At 38.8% G+C, this 17,491-nt stretch overlaps 1 protein-coding gene and 1 pseudogene across 10 annotated transcripts in view; one reads left to right on the top strand and one right to left on the bottom strand.

Annotated features, from left to right (window-relative positions):
* CEP128 (centrosomal protein 128) overlaps positions 1-17,491 on the top strand; it is a 442,691-nt gene that overhangs the window by 113,783 nt on the left and 311,417 nt on the right. The gene's annotated exons all lie outside the window — the stretch shown is intronic.
* LOC103229439 (non-histone chromosomal protein HMG-17 pseudogene) lies at positions 4,745-5,857 on the bottom strand (annotated as a pseudogene).

Here is a 17,491-nt window from a genome sequence, read left to right as displayed (position 1 = left end):
GTCAGTGCAAAAGTAATTGCAAAAACCGAGATTACTTTTGCACTGACCTAATATACAAAAGAGTACCACTTCACTGGTTTACCCTGTGGGAGTCCTATACAGATATGAAAACATTATTCTCTTATGCAGGGCACCAATCTCCTAATTTTCTGACTTTAGAATTAGTAACCAAAAAATTGCTTAATGAACACAGAATCAGAGAATAATGATGTCTTAAGGGTTGTTTGTTCATAGTTATAGTAGAACTTCTCAACTTCCCACCTCCCTTTTTACAGAGTCTTTCTAACCAGAGATACTGTTTACTTCAACTAGATTCTATGTCTTTATTCCTGGAGTGTGTTGAACTGACATCTCTTTTCATTCCAGTAATCTTCTGTGCTTTCACTCTGATGCTCAGTCTTATGTTTAATTTTTCTTTTGATATGTTGCTGTGCACAGATTTTGCTCTGGGCCACTTACTAGTATGCACTGATGTTATAATTCAGAGTTGTGGCATTCTGGGAGCCACTTATGAATTTAAAGCTTCTATTCCTGTTCAGATTATAAATGGGTTAAGAACCAAGTTTTATCTCTGTGTCCTTGTGTGTTCCCACACAGTCTTACCTATACTAGGTACTTAATTAGTATTTGTTGAATGAAATAATATGTTGTAAAAAGTTTATGGTTTTTTTAAAAACTAGTATTTGCTATCTAGTCATTTCTTAAAGGCACATCCATTTCTGGAAGATTTGTCAGTATTTAACGGGACCTTTGCTATATCTTACTAATTGCATTAGTTTTTGTTGATCCAGAGTATGTATTTCAAGCAGTTGTTTTACATTAGAGAAAAACAGTAAAAATGGCTCTTAAAAAAATAATGGAAGGAAGCCACATTTGAGTTTGCATAATTTACCTTTTAAATTGTACCTAAGACCTTAAATCTGTATATGCATAGAAAATACTAAGTACACTTTTCCCTTCTTCTAAACTCAAGTTGGACCTCATTAACCTTGATAGCCTATTTGTATTCATAAGAATTCCAAGCATCCTTGATCAATGATTTCCCCTGATTTAATCTTTGCCTCCATCTTCCATCAACTTACTCTTCTTGAAAAATATTTGACTTTTAAATTCAAGGAAGAACTTCAAAGAAAGAAAAAAACAAGGTGCTGAACATAATTTAGATTAAATGTTGAAAGTGATAATTGAGTGACAACTGACATGATAATTCATTAGCAGAAACTTGAGACTATAATGGGAGATTTTAATTTGTTTAAAAAAGAGGATGGTGGAAAAGAGAGGATAGTCAATAATACCTTATTTTTATGATTAGTACAATACAAATAGAAGGAAGGCTGTTTCTGTTACTATTCTTTTAGTATAAACTCTTGATTCATGCATTTCTTCCACAGAGCTGACCATTTTACTGTACGATGACAATGCCCGCTTCAATATTACTTTTAATAATGAGATTCAACCCTCTTTGGAGACCAAAGAGAGACCTTAGAGACCTTAATTACCCTGGTTGTAATTTCATATTCTACTTCATTTTTAAAATCTTAATTTCTTCCTTATCTAAGTGCGCATTGTAAAATATGCTATTACCTGAATAGGAAGTAATTTTTAATACCTAGATTAGCTTATAAAGAAAACAAACATTGGCCACAACTTTGTAGAGAGAAGCTATTAATAAAGTTATTGCATCTAGTGGAAAGGAGGTCTGTTTCTGTTATTAACCAAATTTACTTTGATTTGTGGGCAGATTACTAAGTGCTCCATACTTCCATATTTTTCACAAAGATGACTATTGGCAGAGATTTATTTATTTATTTATTTATTTATTTATTTATTTATTTATTTTGAGACAGAATCTTGCTCTGTCACCCAGACTGGAGTGCAGTAGTGCGATCTAGGCTCACTGCAGCCTCTGCCTCCTGGGTTCAAGCGAGTCTCCCACTTCAGCTTCCTGAGTAGCTGGGATTACAGGCGTGTACCACCAGGCCTGACTAATTTTTGTAATTTTAGTAGAGATGGGGTTTCACCATGTTGGCCAGGCTGGTCTCGAACTCCTGACATCGTGATCCGCCTGCCTTAGCCTTCCAAAGTGCTGGGATTGCAGGTGTGAGCCACCATGCCCGGCTGAGATGTTCTGCAAGTAAAAACCCTATAACTAAATAAACCTTTATACCTATTAGAAGACTTGGTTTAATTCTCAGATCTTTCATCTGGATGAAAAAATGAATTTTTGGAATTATGAAGAAAAGTAGTTTTTCTGTTTTCTTTAACTCTTTGAGTTGTGTGGATACTTCTACAAAGTCAGAATGCAGAAGTGGACTGAATATTTTAATTTTTTCTTGAATGTATTACTAATAAATTAGTTTGCATTTATTACTAATTACTAATTAGTTTGTATTTATTACTAATACATTAGTTTGTCATTTGAGTGTGGTCAGTAAAACAGTTTAGAAATAAGATATCTATTTTCAAGTTTCTTTGTTTTCTGAAACCATAATAATTTCTGCCTTATGTTTTTTACATATAAATTAAATAGGGCCAGGCATGATGGCTCACGCCTGTAATCCCAGTACTTTGGGAGGCTAAGGCTGGTGGATTTCCTGAGCTTAGAAATTCAAGACCAGCCTGGGCAACATAGTGAAACCCCATATCTACAAAAAATACAAAAATAGCTGGGCGTGGTAGCATGTGCCTGTAATACCAGTTACTTGGGGGGTGATATGGTTTGGCTGTGTCCCCACCCAAATCTAATCTTGAATCCCCACTGTTGTGGGAGGGACCAGGTGGGAGGTAATTGAATCATGGAGGCAGGTCTTTCCTGTACTGTTCTTATCATAGTGAATAAGTCTCATGAGATCTGATGGCTTTATAAAGCAGAGTTTCCCTGCACAATCTCTCTTCTCTTGTCTGCCACCACGTAAGACATGCCATGACTGTGAAGCTCCCCCAGCCACATGGACCTGTAAGTCCATTAAACCTCTTTCTTTTGTAAATTGCCCAGTCTCGGGTGTATCTTTATCAGCAGCATGAAAACAGAATAATACAGCAAATTGGTACCAGGTGTGGAGAGCTGCTGTAGATACACAAAAATGTTGAAGTGACTTTGGAACTGGGTGACAGGAAGGGGTTGGAACAGTTTGGAAGACTCAAAAGAATATGGGAAAATGTGGGAGAGTTTGGAACTTTCTATAGACTTGTTGAATGGCTTTGCCCAAAATGCTGATAGCATTATGGACTATAAAGTCTAGGCTGAAGTGGTCCCAGATGGAAACGAGCAACTTGTTGGGAACAGGAGTAAAGGTGACTCTTGTTAAGTTTTAGCAAAGAGACAGGTGGCATATTGCTCCTCCCCTTGAGATTTGTGGAACTTTGAATTCGAGAGAGATGTTTTAGGATATCTGTCAGAAAAAATTTTTAAGCAGCAAAGCATTCAAGAGGTGACTTGGGTGCTGTTAAAGGCATTCAGTTTTATAAGGGAAGCAGAGCATAAAAGTTTGGAGAATTTGTAGGCTGACAATGCAATAGGAAAGAAAATCCCATTTTCTGAGGAGAAATTCAAGCTGGCTGCAGAAATTTGCATAAGTAATGAGGAGTGAATATTAACCTCTAAAACAATGGGGAAAATGTCTCCAGGGCATATCAGAGACTTTTGCAGTAGCCCCTACCATCACAGACCCAGTGGCCTAGGAGGAAAAAGTGGTTTCGTGGGCCAGGCCCAGGGTCCACGTGCGGTGTGCAGCCTAGGGACTTGGGACTCTGCATCTCAGCTGCTCCAGCCATGGCTGAAAGGGGCCACTTAAGAGCTCAGGATGTGGCTTCAGAGGGTGCAAGCCTCAAGCCTTGGCAGCTTCCACGTGGTGTTGAGTGTATGGGTGCAGAGAAGTCAAGAATTGAGGTTTGGGAACCTCCACCTAGATTTCAGAGGATATATGGAAATGCCTGGGTGCTTGCTGCAGAGGCGGGGCTATCGTGGAGAACCTCTGCCAGGGCAATGTGGAAGGGAAATGTGGGGTCGGAACCCCTGCACATAGTCCCTACTGGGGCACTGCCTAGTGGAGCTGTGAGAAGAGGGCCACAGTCCTCCAGACCCCAGCATGGTAGATCCATGAACAGCTTGCGCTGTGTACCCGGAAAAGCCCCAGACACTCTATGCCAGTCCATGAGAGCAGCCATGAGGGGAGCTCTACTCTACAAAGTCACTGGGGCAGAGCTGCACAAGGCCGTGGGAGCTGACCTCTTGCATCAGCACGACCTGGATGTGAGACATGGAATCAAAGGAGATCCTTTTGGAGTTTTTGTTTATTTTTTCCAAGCCAAACTGGATCCAGCTTTATTAAAGATACTTTTCATAAACAATCACGGTATTTCAGGCAGGACATGGGCAGACAGTCGTTAACAGTATACAACAACTTTCAAACTCCCTTCTTCAATGGACTACCAAAAATCAGAAAGCCACTATAAAACCCAATGAAATCTTTATCTGATGCTATGAACAGGGAAAGTTCAGAGTTAGGGTTGACATTTCACATTTAGCGTGTTGTTTAACAACTTTTCACATGCCGACCCTGACTTTCAGGAAGTGAAATAAAAGTGGCAGAATTTGTCTGAATTCCACAATCTAGAAATGGAACCACTGCTCTTTTGACAGGTGCCATCTCAGCGGCATCACTGGAAAGTCCAGATTGCCTGACACACTGGTAACCAATGAGTAGGGGTCAGGTCCCAGTAGCTGTCTGGGCTTAAGGGAGTTAAATCTATGCTGAAAGATGGAAAAGGAGAAGAGGACATAGAAATGAATTTGTTTTTCCGTAGCACAAGGCTTTTGTGCCAAGGTGGCTATGTGTGTCAAAGTCAGGGAATCCCTCCTCCTGGGAGCCAAGAGGAAGTCTCTCAAAACTAGAAGGGAAAGGTGTTTTCCCCACATCAGTGCAGCTTTGGAGACATTCTATTAGTGACATATACCCCTTCCCCCAAAAACCAATAATGAAGTGTTCTGTGTGCTAACAACATAGCTTAAAAAAGAAAGTAAAATTCTGCAGTTTTATAAAACTTGATAAAAAATAGTATTTCAAACTGTGCAGTCACCAAAGTACACAGTTATCAAAAATGCACACACTTCACTTGGCATCTCCAGCACCTTCAGTTTTCTGTGCCTGGTCTGTTTTGGCATCTCCATTTTCTGCAGGACTTTTCCCCTCCTTGCCAGCATCAGGTTTTCCCTTTTTCCCTTTGGGTACTTTCTCTCCCTTCTTTGCAGGGGCCTTTTTAGGCTTGGGTGCTGGCTTTGGAGGAGCAGGTTTAGCAGACAACCTCGTGGATCTCCTCTGTGATTCGTCCTTCACCTTGGCTTTATCTCCTTTAGCATCCCCTTCAGCCTTTCTCTTGGGCATAGTGACAGTGGCAACGGTGGCGGGACGTAGGCGCTGGACGCGGGATGCAGTGGTGCATGGACTTTGGTCGGTCAGGGGATCATTCTCGCCTCTTCTTCTCATTGCTCCTATTTTGAAGTTTTAAAATTTGACTTCTCTGTTGGAGTTCAGACTTGCATGGGGCCAGTAGCCCCTTTGTTTTGGCCAATTTCTCCCATTTGGAATGGCTGTATTTACTCAATGTCTGGGCCCCCATTGTGTCTAGGAAGTAACTAACTTCCTTTTGCTTTTACAGGCTCATAGGCGGAAGAGACTTGCCTTGTCTCAGATGAGACTTTGGTCTTTGGACTTTTGAGTTGAGACTTTGGGGGACTGTTGGGAAGGCATGACTGGTTTTGACATGTGAGGACATGAGATTTGGAGGGGCCAGGGGCAGAATGATATTGTTTGGCTCTGTCCCCACCCAGATGTCATCTTGGATCCCCATGTGTTGTGGGACGTACCCAGTGGGAGGTATTTGAGTCACAGAGGCAGGTTTTTCCTGTGCTGGTCTCATGATCATGAATAAGTCTCATGAGATCTGATGGTTTTGTAAAGCGGAGTTTCCCTGGACAAGCTCCTTTCTCTTGTCTGCCACCATGTCAGACGTGCCTCTCATCTTCCGCTATGATGGTGAGGCTTCCCCAGCCATGTGGAACTGTAAGTCCTTTAAACCTCTTTCTTTTCTAAATTGCCCAGTCTCGGGTATGTCTTTATCTGCAGTGTGAAAATGGAGTAATACAGAGGGCTGAGACAGGAGAATCACTGGAATCTGGGAGGCCAAAGCTGCAGTGAGCCATGTTCACATCACTTCACTCCAGTCTGGGTGAAAGAGCAAGACTTCATCTCTTAAAAAAAAAATTAAATGGGGCCTTGTGATTCTTAGCTTTGTGTGCAGGTTTGTGTGTGTATGTCTGTGTGTGTGTGTGTGTGTGTGTGTGTGTGTGATATATAACTTGAGTTCCTCAGAAAATATGAAGTATGATAACTTTTTATTATCTATGCATGTATTGAATATTTAAAGCAATTTGAGAGATAAAATACAGCTTTGGAGATAAATATTTGAGGACTTGCTATGGAAAAGTGGGTGGCACTAAACAAATGAGGTAATGTTCCTTGAGTATCTGAGTAATTAAGAGTTATTCAATGCTTGTCTACCTCAAATACCATTGAAAGAGGGTTAGTATTGTTTATAATAAGCCCATTTTAACTGTTCATGTTATTCCTGTAGTCTTTATAGTTTCCTTATCTTTAGAGTGATTTTAACTTGATAGCATATAATTTTAAGTAGCAAATTAAATTTTTAGATATTTGTTTTCAGGTAGTTCTCTCTAAGGGCATAAGGAAATGAGATTGTACTCAGCCTTAAACAGTGACAAAATTCAACAGGTCTATTATGCTCTTCAGAACATTCAAATAGTACAAATTATCTTTCTAAAAAGTAAAACTGACTTATTCATATGCACCAAGAAAACAGTGCTAATATGTAACATATGACTAATATAAACAATGGTCAACATTAGGAAGTTTTTTTCAAGTACATTGAATATGTTTAATTTCTAGTACTTTACTTGGGTGAAGAATGTGTTTGTATCATAGAATATCTTATTTTGGGGGAACCCATAATGATAAAATGTTAGACTATAGTTTAGTCTTCCTTAGAGAAGATAAATAAATTTGGCAAACTTGTTGCAATTCTCATTAAAGAAAGAGAAACAGTTTCTGCTTTTGTGAGTGATGGACTAGTGTTTTGTAGAGTAAACCTTATACTCGTACAGTTTAGAAAAGCTGGTGAGGACATATTTTAAAAAATATGTTGGCCGGGCGCGGTGGCTCAAGCCTGTAATCCCAGCACTTTGGGAGGCTGAGACGGGTGGATCACGAGGTCAGGAGATCGAGACCATACTGGCTAACATGGTGAAACCCGTCTCTACTAAAAAATACAAAAAAAAAAACTAGCTGGGCGAGGTGGCGGGCACCTGTAGTCCCAGCTATTCGGGAGGCTGAGGCAGGAGAATGGCGTGGACCCGGGAGGCGGAGCTGGCAGTGAGCTGAGATCCGGCCACTGCACTCCAGCCTGGGCGACAGAGCGAGACTCCGTCTCAAAAAAAAAAAAAAATTATATATATATATGTTTGAAGGATTCAGAGCGTTATCTCTAGGCAGCAAGGACAAGAGGGTTCAAGTATTTTGTTTTGTTTGGGAGGCAAGTACAGAGTGGCAATTCTGACATTTGGCACTACTTTTCTCCTGAGATGTTTTCTGATTCATAAGCAGAGCTTATAGGCCCACTGAAGAGGAAGAGCTCTGGTAAATATTTTACAATTGGAATACTCAGAGGGCTAAGCCCTAGGAGTCTGAATGAACTCAAAATATACTTACTCTACTCATAAAGACTGTAGCATTGTAACATAGGCCTAGTTCATTGACCTTCTTTGGATATGTACACTAATTTTTTTTTTTTCAAATTTAGAAGTTTTTAGCTATTATTTCAATATTTTTCTCTTCTTTCTCTCCTTTTTCTTCTGTTCTTACCTTTACATGTCTGTCAATAAACTACATTTCTCTGAGTCAGTGTTTATCTTTATTTTATCTCTCTCTTCATCAGATTGCATCATATCTGTTGATTATCTTCGAGTTTGTGGATTTTTCTGCCAACTCAAACTTCACTACTGGGTCTTTCAAGTGAGTTTCTTTTTTTTTTTTTGTCACCAGGTTGGGGTGCACTGGAGTGCAGTGGCGTGGTCTTCGCTCACTGTGACCTCTGCCTCCCAGGTTCAAGTGATTCCCCTGCCTCAGCCTCCAGAGTAGCTGGGACTAAAGGTGCGTGCCACCACACCCTGCTAATTTTTTGTATTTAGTAGAGATGGGGTTTCACCATGTTGGCCAGGATAGCCTTGATCTCCTGACCTCATGATCCATTCACCTTGGCCTCCCAAAGTGCTGCGATTACAGGCGTGAGCCACCGTGCCCGGCCTCAAGTGAGCTTTTTATTGTGGTTATTATACTTTTCGATTCCAGAATTTTTGTTTTTCAAAAATAATTTCCGTCTCTTTACTGATATCGCTATTAGATGAGAGATTATCTTACGTACATTTTAAAAAATGTTTTTCTTTAGTTTTTTGAATATATTTATACTAGCTGATTTGAAATCTTTGTCTCCTACGTTTGACATGTAGGCCCATTGAAAAGGCTGTTTTCTATTGTATCCTCTTTTTCATTTGTATAAGTCACACTTTCCTATTTCCTTGTATGTCTTATAACTTTTTTTGAGATTGGACATTTTAGCTAATTTTTGTATAACTTTGAATACTGATTCGTTCTCCACCTTTTGGGTTTTTCTGTCTTGGGTGTTTTTAGTAGTTTAGCGAATTGGCTGGCTGTAATAGTTCAGTGAAACCTATTTTCCCTGCAGTGCGTAGCCACTGATATCACTTCTCCATCAGGTGTGCAGTCTCTGTTGCTATCTGGGTTAACTAGAGCTTTAACTGGGTTCTCTTTGATTGTCTAGTTCGCTGATCTCATTAAGCTTTGGTTGGTCTAATTCTGTTGATATCTCACTCAATTTTTAGCCTCTGCTAATTCACTAATTGCTACCTAGTTTTTCCTTTTCTTTTTTGTTTTTGTTTTTGTTTTTTTTTTTACCAGTAATGTAGCACATACATTGTGACATAGTCTAAATTAAAGTTGGACCTCTTAGCAGGATTAGGATTTTGCCAGTCTTTGGGGTGTTCTCGGACTCCCAAAGGGCTCTTAGCTGTCTCTTTGTTTGATTTTTTTTGCTAGCTGATCTACTATTTTGCTTGTTGCTACCAGTCTTATAAAATTACCATTCTCTTAGCTGATCACTCTCCAGATTTCCATTGTTTTTGACAATGTCCTTAGCCGTGTATTTCCTCATGCCTTATTCCAGATAAAGTCAGTCTCCTTGGGTAGAACTTTTGAACTCTCTATTCATAAGACCTCTCCCTCTCAGCATGATCTTGCACAACTGTAGTGGAGCTTGTGATAGAGACTATAATCTGCTTTCTGCCAGAATGATACCCCTACTTTGCAAGTAGGGTGCTGACTGGGCATGGTAGCCCCTGATCATCTCACCTTGCCTCTTCTGTTGTAGAACATTTGCTGTTTGAGTGAATTGGGGTATGGGCAATTGGGTCTCCTATTCTTGGCCTGCCACACCTTGTGCTCTACAAGTTGGGGCTGACTGGGGGAAGGAAGCCCCAGTCTTTTAGCTCTGTCTTCCTGGAATAGAGCCTCCGCAATATGAAGCTAGGGGCCTGCCCCTCTGTAGGTGAATCTGTAGCCCTATACTGAGCAAGGGTGAGAGGAAACTGTGTGTTTTTTACTATGCCTGTCTAGAGTGGAGATTCAGACAACTGAATTGGGAGGGGACAGGATGGGAATAGCTTGTGACTGAGATGCCATAGATGCTGATTATTCTTACCAAGATTTAATAGATTGTCTTAAATAAGTATTTATTTAAAAAAATGTATACAAATTTAAGGAGTATAAGTGTAGTTTTCTTACATGCATATATTACATAATGGTGAAGTCTGGGTTTGTTTTTTTTTGTGTGTGTGTGTGTGTGTGTTACCATCATGGGAATAATGCGCATTGTACCCATTAAGAAACTTCTCATCTCAAACTTCCCTCCCACCCTCTGGGTCTCCAGTATCTATTATTCCACACTCTATGTCCACGTGTACTCATTTTTTACCTTCCACGTATAAATGAGAACACACAGTATTTGACTTTTTGTTTCTGAGTTGTTTCACTTAATCCTAATGGACCCCGGTCCTATCCAGGTTGTTGCAAAAGACATGATTTCCCTCTTTTTTATGGCTGAATAGTATTCTGCTGCTTATTTGTATGTGTGTGTGTGCGCGCGTATATATACACACCACATTTTTAAAAATCTGTTCCTTGATGGACACGTACACTGATTCCTTATCTTTGCTGTTGTGAATACTGCTGCAATAAACATACAAGTGCAGGGATCTTTTTAATGTAATGATTTCTTTTCTTTCATGTATATTCTCAGTAGTGTGATTGCTGGCTTGAACAGTAGTTCGGTTTTTGAAATCTCCATACTGCAATCCATAAAGTTTGTACTAATTTACAGTTCCATCAACAGTGTGCAAGCATTGCCTTTTCCTCTACAACCTCATCAACATCTTTATTTATTTATTTATTTTTTTGATGTTTTAGTAATAACCATTCTGACTAGTATAAGGTGATATCTCATTGTGGTTTTCATTTGTCTTTCTCTGATGATTAGTGATGTTGGGCATTTTTTCATATGCTTTTCGGCCATGTATGTCTTCTTTTGAAAAATGATTGTTCTTGTTCTTTGTCCACTTTTTAATGAACTTATTATTATTTTGTTGAGATGTTAGAGTTCCTTGTAAATTCTGTTTAATCAGTCAGATGTGTAGTTTACAAATATTTTCTCCTATTCGGCAGGTTGTCTGTTCACTCTGTTGATTTTTTTCTTTTGCTGTGCATAAGATTTTGTTTTGTTTGTTTCTTTCTTTTTGCCTTTTTGAGATAGAGTCTCACTCTGTTGCCAAGGCTGGAGTGTGGTGGCGCGATCTCGGCTCAGTACAATCTCTGCCTCCCTGGTTCAAGTGATTCTCCTGCCTCAGCCTCCTGAGTAGCAGGGATTACAGGTGTGCGTCACCATTTCCGGCTAATTTTTGTATTTTTGGTAGAGACGGGATTTCACCATGTTGGTCAGGCTGGTCTTGAACTCCTGCCCTTGTGATCTGCCTGCCTCGGCCTCCCAAAGTGCTGGGATTATAGGCATGAGCCATGCACCCAGCCCAGAAGCTTTTGAATTTAATTAAGTCCCATTTGTCTGTTTTGCTTGTACTTTTGAGATCTTAATTATAATTTCTTTGCTTAGACCAAAGTCCAGAAGAATTTTTCCTAGGTTTTCTTCTAGTATTTTTATAGCTTCAGGTCTCATATCATATTTAAATCTTTAACTTACCTTGAGTTGATTTTTGTATATGGTGGGAGGTAATGGAATAAATACATTTTTATTTGCCCTGGGCCCTTAGGACAGTTTCCAGATAAATGTTTTAAAGTCCTTCTCTTTGAGAGAATAGTGTAACAGAAGAAAATATTTACTCTGAATAATAAAGGGACAAAATAATAGAAAATACAGAAAAGTTCCTAAGAGATATATGGGGCATCGTAAATAGGTCTGAAATTCTAATATGGATATGGATAATTGGAGTCCTAAAGACAGAAAGAGACTAGGGCAGAAGCAATATTTGAAGAGAAAATATATCAATTCACATATTTTAGAAGCTCTAAGAACCCCAAGTAAAATGAATGCAGTGAAAATCACATCTAGACATGTTTTTGTGAAATTAGTAAAACTAACTTGAATGAACAGAATCTCAAATGCAGCAAGGGGCAAGGGAGACGTGCTACCTTAGAAGATCAAATTGGAAACAAGAAGAACAGAAAGATGTTTCAAAGTGCTGCAAGAAAATAATTGCCAACCTAGGTTTATAAAGTTCTCTTTAAAAAGTGGAAAATTTCTGCACAACAAAAACTGATTGATTGAATTTCAGCAGAACAGCACTAAGGAAAGTATATAAATTTTTTTTCTCAAGGAGAAACAAAGAACAAAGATATAGCAGTTAATGAAGTTCAATATATGGGATAAAAATTTGGAAAAAGTCTAGATGAATATTGACCTAAAAAACAGTAATGCTGTCTCTTATTTAGATTATTTACAAAACTAGAAATGCATCAGTAATACTGCTAATTTTGGAAAATGTGTATTGTGTTAATATGGTTTAAAGTTCTCCATTCTAAAGTGAAGGAAGTTGTAAAATTGCAAATTTATATTTTAACAAATCAAGGATGTATATAGTAATTTTTAGTGTATCACTAAAATAAGAATAATGAATATATAATTTCCAAGCTCATACATGGGAGAAAATAAAACAATTTTAAAAATTAATTATTTCTTTATGAAAACAAAGAAAATCTTCACAACATTTGGATGAACAGTGATTTCTTAGGACACCAAAAACATGAATCATAATTGAAAGAAAATTATAAACTAGACTTTAACAAATTTCAAGTATACAAAAATCAACTCAAGATGGATTAAGGAGTTAAATGTAAAATGCAAAACTGTAAAAACCCTAGAAGAAAACCTAGGAAATGCCATTATGTACATAAGCCCTGGCAAAGACTTCATGACAAAGACTACACAAGCAATTGCAACAAAAACAAAAATTGGCAAGTGACATCTAACTAAAGAGCTTCTACACAGCAAAAGAAACTATCAACAGAGTAAACAGACAACCTACAGAATGGGAGAAAACGTTTGCAAATTATGCATCTGACAAAGATCTAATACCCAGATTGTGTAAGAAACTTAAATAAATTAATGAGCAAAAACAAACAACACCATTAAAAAATGGGCAAAGGACATGAAAAGGCGCTCTGATTTTTTGAATTCTGAGCTTTTCTGCACTGCTTTTTCCCCATCTTTGTGGTTTTATCTGCCTTTGGTCTTTGATGATGGTGACGTACAGATGGGGTTTTGGTGTGGATGTCCTTTCTGTTTGTTAGTTTTCCTTCTAACAGTCAGGACCCTTGGCTGCAGGTCTGTTGGAGTTTGCTTGAGGTCCACTCAAGTTAGGGTACTTCCAGTTAGGCTTTTCCAGTTAGGCTACTCGGGGGTCAGGGACCCACTTGAGCAGGCAGTGTCCGTTCGCAGATCCCAGCCTCTGTGCTGGGAGAATCACTGCTGTCTTCAAAGCTGTCGGACAGGGACATTTACATCTGCAGAGGTTTCTGCTGCTTCTTGTTTAGCTATGCCCTGTCCCTAGAGGTCCGTAATAGTTGTTTTTTTTTTTTTTTTTTTTTTTTTTCCAGTTTTTTGAATTTGCTTTCATAGGGGAGGAATGTTTCCTGAAGACACATCAGTGGTTTTGGTTGGGAAGGGCCCTTTGGCTTTTATTCGGAATACATATGGTAGCATAGTCTCTGTATGATTTCTTCAGCTGTAAACAGCGTCAGTGGTATCTGTTGTTTTCTTGGTGGTTTAGGGTACAGTTATTAGTGGAGGCTGTGGTGCATTTTTCCTGGGGATGGAGATGTCAGCTGGGTAAGTTCTTTGGGTCTTCACAGTGACAGTGGTGGGCCAAGCATGCTTGATCTTGGGCTCCAGGGCAGATTTTGGGTCTTCATATGGCTTGCTTGCATGCAGGTAGTGGTAGCGGTGGTCCAGGTTGATGATTGTGTTCTCAGATCCCTAAGCAGGTGCTGTGGTATGAGTCATGGCAGTAGCGGTGGTGAGGTGATCCTCTCGGTTCCAAAAGGAATGCTGGTGTTGTCGGTAGGTATGGTACAGGGTTCCCACACACAGTCCAGACGTGCAGCTCTCAGTCTCTCCTGCTTTCTGTGGCAACAGCACTGCAGAGTCATGCATTATACAAGGCTGGGCACAGATGTTATGCTGCCAGTGGGGCATAGTTGCCATGCACAGCCCCATACATGCAGACATCTGGCTACTGTATTGGCTGTGCCTGCAGCAGTTTGCAGAAGGGCAAAAGGTGTCTCACTTTTCTGTTTGTGAGTCTGAGCACAGAGACCACTGCCAGTGGGAGGGGATCTCACTCTCCGCCTATGAGACCCAGCATAGAGTTTGTGCCACTACTGGTGGTGGGGTCACTTCTCCTGGTCCCAGACAATGAGTTCTTGGGCTCTGGAAGGTACTTACCTTGGTATCCTTTGTTTCAGAGGTTGCTTTTTTGATGCGTTCTATCCTTCTTTCTCCTGGGACATACTTCCTGTGTGCTAGAGTACTAGGGACCCCACACCACCTTTGGGTTCAGTCAGTTCTGTGCTGCTGTAGCCTTCTGGGGGATACAGGGAGATGTTCGTGGGCATCCAGGATGTGTAGATGTTGGAACTGTGGTTCCCAGGGCAGGATGTAGACCTATGATGGCTGTGCTGTCACAGTGGCACCCAGCTGTAGCTGCTCAGGTGTCTGGGTTGGGGTGAGTAACCCAGCACAAGTTCCTGTCTGGTGCAGGGCCCTTTTGGGATGTTCAGACCTCTGTCCTTGATAGTGTTAGGGTTCATGTAGATAAAGGAGCTCTCCAGTGTTTCAGATTGCAGCAGTTTGTGTTGGGAATGCGAACAGCTGAAGTTCTCTCACGTACCCTTTTTCTGTAATACCAATCCCCCCTGGGTCTTCTGCTGATCCCAATTGAGCTGGTCTCTTGTTTCCTGTACCTTGTGTTCCCCTGGTGTTTCCTGAGACTTCTCTGTTAAACTCTAGTGTTCTCTCCTCGATGTTCTATTTGAGGTATGAGAATCAATTTGCAATTTTGGTTCTTGCTTCTGTAGAGAGCGGGTATCTGTGTCTCTAGTTAGCCATCTTGAAATCAAATTGACCTAAATTTTTAACTTTAATAGTTAATTTTACTTAATTTAAACGTAAATAGAACTTAGTAGGTGGTAATGTGATTGGATGGTATGAAATTGGGCTAGGAGCCATGTCTTGAATTCTTAGTGGCATAGAAAGTACACTGATTTTACTTTAATTATTTGAATATTGGGTGGCTTTATGGGGGAGGTGTTGATGCATTTTATTGAGTGCCTATTTAAAGAAAAATTGCCCCCAAAAAAGCCCTTTCTATGTCTTCTCAAATCAAAAAAGGATTATTATATTTATTTGAAACAATATTTATTTTTGAAAAACGAAGTCTCTCCTCTATTTAGCTTTCCTTAGTTTCTGTTTCCTCCATGTGTTTAAAATGGAAAATTGCTTCTTCCTTCCAAGTGCACAAGTTTATTGTATTACGTAAGATAATGTGTCTGTTCTCTTTCAAATAAACTATAATGTTCTATTATGATGTAAGGCGATAATATTAGGTGTTATGTTACATTAAGTTTCTCTCCCTCAATATTTGCTATATATTTCAGAACAATATATATGTTTTAAATTTATCTGTGTAATTTCTCTCAGTCTTCTCTGCTGCCACATCAATACTGGTGAGACATAGGTGTATGTCTTTTATTGATACCTGCCTTGGCCTATTGCATTTCATAGCAAATCTATAATGAAGTTGTTCTCACTTAATCAAAAGCAGTCTCAAATACCAATCCGCTTTAAACTGAAGAATTTTATCCTATTTGTATTAAAATCTTATTCTCCCAAAGTGCCTACTTTAAACATCAGAGTTGCAGTGTTAAAATTATCAGTCTAATAGGGTGTGAGATAAATTAAGAAAACAGAAATGTACTTTGAGATATGTGTTCCAGGGTCGGAATTTCCCTTGTGTGTTACTGAGGTCTAGATGTTAATTACATGTCCCTTGTGTTTTAAGTTAAACACTCTAAAGAAATGTGTATTTAGAATCTTCCATGTAGTGAACATCTAGTGAATGAAAGAGAAGTTAATATTTTATTTCTTCCCAAAGAAATGAATGTATTTAATTAATAGAACATGATTTTCTGTAGTTTGCTTAAGTTTAGTATCATGTTTTATTAAAAAGTACAAAGAGGTTGTATGAAGCCTCTCGTAGGATTTGTTTAGAAATAAGTATTTTTAATCACTAAGACTGAAGAACCTATTATTTGGGATTGATATAGTTTGTGTGTTTCTGCTCCATTTGGCAAAAAGAAAATGATAATGGTATATGTGGTCAAAATTAGAATGATAGAAAAGACAGTAGGTTGTATTTTAAAGGAATAATATATGGGATATGGTTATTAGCATGGCCCCTGATGTTTTTATTCGTCTCCTAATTCACTCATTAAGAATTTGAATCAAGTTTTAAAGATTGTTAGTGAATTTTGCTTGAGTTGAAAAGAATTGACTCACATTTTAAGTTTGGTATTCTACTTTCTACCAATCACGACTTTAAAAAACACCATTTGAAAGAGTATGGTCTCAATGAATGATAGCCTAATTTAGCTTCATGTAGGTATAGTTCAGGGCTCCCAGACTTCCTTTGATTGATTTGAGTTCTTTTATTCAAAGAGACTTGCCTTAGTTCTCCTGACTGTGGAAAATTGATTACTTGTCCTCTCAGTATCAGTTCATGAAAAACTCAAATTATGCTGAAATGAATGAGTTCATCAAGACATGCAAGCATATGTCAAACTAATTTCCCAATTGAGGTGACTAGGGGATGGCTTAATTGAGAATCTGAAAATTTCAGGTGAAACTCTATTAAATTTGTTAATTCTTTAGTTTATTCAATAAAAGCAAAACTTTATAATATCAGTTAGGAGTTAGTACTGGAAATAGAACTGCTGTAGTGTTCTATTAGTAAGTGTTTGTAATATCATTGGCAGACATGGTCCTGCTTAGGCTTCCAGGGATTGGGAAGCTGCTGCTGCAAAGGCCTCTTAGCTAGGACCAAGGGTGAGATCCACTGCAGAACAAAACGAATAATGTCTGTATGACTAGTAGCATACGGTATGACTATACTGTATGACTAGTATGTCCAAATTAGCAAGAATATGGTCCCTGCCTCACTTCCACATTCCAAATCTCTAAACATTGCATTTAATTGAGAGATCCTAATTTTTTCCCCAAAACCTAGCTCAAGTGAGTGCTGAGTATTCAGTTTTTGGATTTCCATATGATAGGAGAATATGTTAGAGGGAGGTGGCAATGGGGGCTGATTGCCGTTGGGTCATACCTGACAGTGCCAGTAATCAGTTTTTCTTTTAGTTGAAAGACAGGACCTTACCATGTATTTTTCATTGCCCTTGAGCAGCCTTGTGTCCTTAGTTGGCACCCAAGCAAATGTCAGTTGAATTCATGTTAATCTTAATATCACATTTATAAATATATATACACACATCAATAATGTTATATTCAATACATAATTTCTTTGAAGATTTTTTTAAAGCATGTAGTTCATTTTAGTTTAGTTTAGTTAATTGCATCTAAATGCAATTAACTGGTCACAAGGAAACTGTAAAATGTTCCAACAAGCTAGAAGTCAGCCTAATTTCAATAAATACAAAATACGAATACAATTTATATATATATAAATATATACATATATATACATAAACATATATATATGTTT

The sequence above is a fragment of the Chlorocebus sabaeus genome, chromosome 24, assembly GCF_047675955.1.
Source record: "Chlorocebus sabaeus isolate Y175 chromosome 24, mChlSab1.0.hap1, whole genome shotgun sequence".
NCBI classification, from domain to species: domain Eukaryota; kingdom Metazoa; phylum Chordata; class Mammalia; order Primates; family Cercopithecidae; genus Chlorocebus; species Chlorocebus sabaeus.
This window is presented reverse-complemented; position numbering and strand designations above follow the sequence as displayed.